A 2,949-nucleotide genomic window follows, 5' to 3' on the forward strand; every position below is an offset into this window, starting at 1 on the left:
CAGGAGAATTGCTTGAGCCCAGGAGTTGGAGGTTGCTGTGAGCTGTGATGTCACAGCACTCTATCCAGGGCGACAGGTTGAGGCTCTGTCTCAAAAAAACAAAAAAGTCAGAGGTAGTTTATGAACCCTGCCATGTAGACATTTCATCTCTCATCTGTCAGAAAACGAACTGCAACAGTGAGAACCACTCAACTTTTCTTGGCAATGGGAAAGAAAGGAATGAAAGGGGGGATTGGTCCGCTAGATAAATCTAGAGAAAAACTACTCAGTAATGAATACTGTTATATCAAAATGAAATAGGATGTGTGGATGGAATTTATCCAAGTAATTTATTTGATGTTTCCAAGTTAATTTGAAATGAAAGAAAGTCTTTTTTTTTTTTTAGAGACAGTCTTAACTTTGTTGCCCTCGGTAGAGTGCCGGGGTATCAGAGCTCACAGCAACCTCCAGCTCTTGGGCTTAGGCCATTCTCTTGCCTCAGCCTCCCAAGTAGCTGGGACTATAGGTGCCCACCACAAAACCTGGCTATTTTTGTTGTTGCAGTTTGGCCAGGGCCAGGTTCGAACCCGCCACCCTCAGTATATGGGGCCAGCGCCCAACTCACTGAGCCAAAGGCGCTGCATGAAGGTGTTTTTTTGTTTTTTGGGTTTTTTTTGAGACAGAGTTCTCACTGTGTCGCCCTCAGTACAGTGCTGTGGCGTCACAGCTCACAACAACCTCAAACTCTTGGGCTTAAGTGATCCTCTTGCCTCAGCCTTCCAAGTAGCTGGGACTACAGGCACCCGCCACAATGCCCAGCTATTTCTTGTTGCAGTTGTCGTTGTTGTTTAGTTGCCCTGGGCCAGGTTCAAACCTGCCACCCTCCGTGCATGTGGCTGGTGCTGTAACCACTGTGCTATAGGTGCCGAACCAAGTCTTTTTCATATAAAGTGGCAACCTAAATCCAAATTGGGTTCAAGATTAAAAAATAACACATGCAGTATTTTTTCTAAATTGCTTTGCAACATTATGCCATGTGATGGCACCATAGCTTTAAAAATCTTTTTATGTTTTCTGCTGAAACAGAGTTCTTCAAATTCTATGAAGATGTATTGACAATGGTTATACATTTTATAGACAAAAAACTACAATAAGAATACGAAGACAAATGAAGTATGATCACTGGCCTTGCTCGGTGAGCTGAAAGTCTGGGGGAGGGGACAGAGGAGAATGGCCTTAGGACTGCAGAGGAGAATGTCATGTTTTGAATCAATTACCAATTTTACATATAACCACATCCATTCTACCACTGACAGTGTAGAAGACCCAGATTCCTGGGAGTCTCTGAGACCCTTTTGGGGTTAATGTCAAAACTATTTTCATTATAATACTAACATGTTTCTGTTTTCACTTTCATTGTCTTATGCATGTACAGTGGGATTTTTCCAAAGACTACATGACATATGACAATGTCACATGTCGATGTCACTGTTATGCTGACTAATGGAATATATGCTTATAAACCTCTGTGTTTTAAAAAAATTTCTAGGGTAGTAGGTTTAGAATATAAATGTGTGCATTTTCAGAGATTAACTCAGTTTGCTTTCTGTACATCCATGGGACTCTTGCAAGCCTTCTGCAGTTACTCTGTAACCTCCTTTATCCAGTAAACTGTCATTTTAACAGAAATTTTTCTTTACCTCTATAGAAACATTGTTATACTTTGATGTCTTATTTTGCAATATCTTTACATTTTTGAAAAGTTTTCAGTTTTTATCTAAAACATTTCCTAACTTAATATTTTCATACTAAAATTAGTGAAAATTTTATATTTAAGAATAAATACTTGGCTAAAAATAGAGAGATTAGAAGACTTGTTTTCTCAATAGCTACATCGGTTGAAAGTGATGAAACTTACACTGAAGTGTTTTCTAACTCATTGAAAGGAAGAATTCAGTCTAAAGAAACTGAGCAAAATTATAAATACATAAAAGTATCAGTAAAGCGTTTGTGATGGTTAATTTTAGAGAATTCATCAAAATGAAAATTTAGTAGCAAACATGAAGACTGAGTTAACAGCTCATCTGCAAAACTGTGCTTGCCTTACAAATGGGTGCATCTTACAGATGGAGCTGCACGTGTTTCATTTGTATTCACATGGTATTAGCACAACTAATTATTGAAGAATATCTTCTTTTATGTGACTACTTGCCAAGACAAGTGATGTCAGTCACAGCATGGAATAACCTTTTTGATCCACATGGTTCTTATTGGAACAATTTTGTTGAATGTTAGCACTGATGGTGCAGAAGAAATAGACAAAACTGCTTGTGTACTAGCATGAATCAAGGTAGTAGCACCAAAGAGTACTGGCAATCAGTGTATTTCTTCACTCCCAGATACTTAATAGTAAAGGAAAAAATGCCAGCTTCACGTAAGATTGATCTGTAGCAAATAGTAAAAATTAATTTTATTAAATTTTGAACTTTGAATGTATCTTTTTTTTCTTACAGCCATCTGATCTTTGATAAAGTATGTATCTTTTTAATATTCTATTTGATGCAATGGAACATACACCTAAAGCTAACTATTCCAGGTCATCTTACTCATATTTTGCTATTGAGAAAGCATGAGGCAAGTAAATCACACCAGAACATCTAAGGGAGAAACAGCTTATGTGACTTAGGTCTTTTTGATAAGTCACAATAAAAAAATGACAATTTTGAAGTCTAAGTTAACAAATTTTATCCACTTAAGACCATAAAACCTAAATAAAGCGGGCGATTACGATCATCTAGGTCAAGATTTCCCCGAGTTTAAGATCCTTCACAATATCTATAAAAATCAGTCACCCAGCTTCTGCTCCAGGACTACTACTACTCACTCTCTCTGAAGCAAACTATTTTTTAAGAACTCTGGTAGAAAGATCTTTTTCATTCAGTGAGCTGGTATCTGCATCTCTCTAACATC

This window comes from Nycticebus coucang, chromosome 1 (genome assembly GCF_027406575.1).
Source record: "Nycticebus coucang isolate mNycCou1 chromosome 1, mNycCou1.pri, whole genome shotgun sequence".
In the NCBI taxonomy this organism is placed as follows: Eukaryota; Metazoa; Chordata; class Mammalia; order Primates; family Lorisidae; genus Nycticebus; species Nycticebus coucang.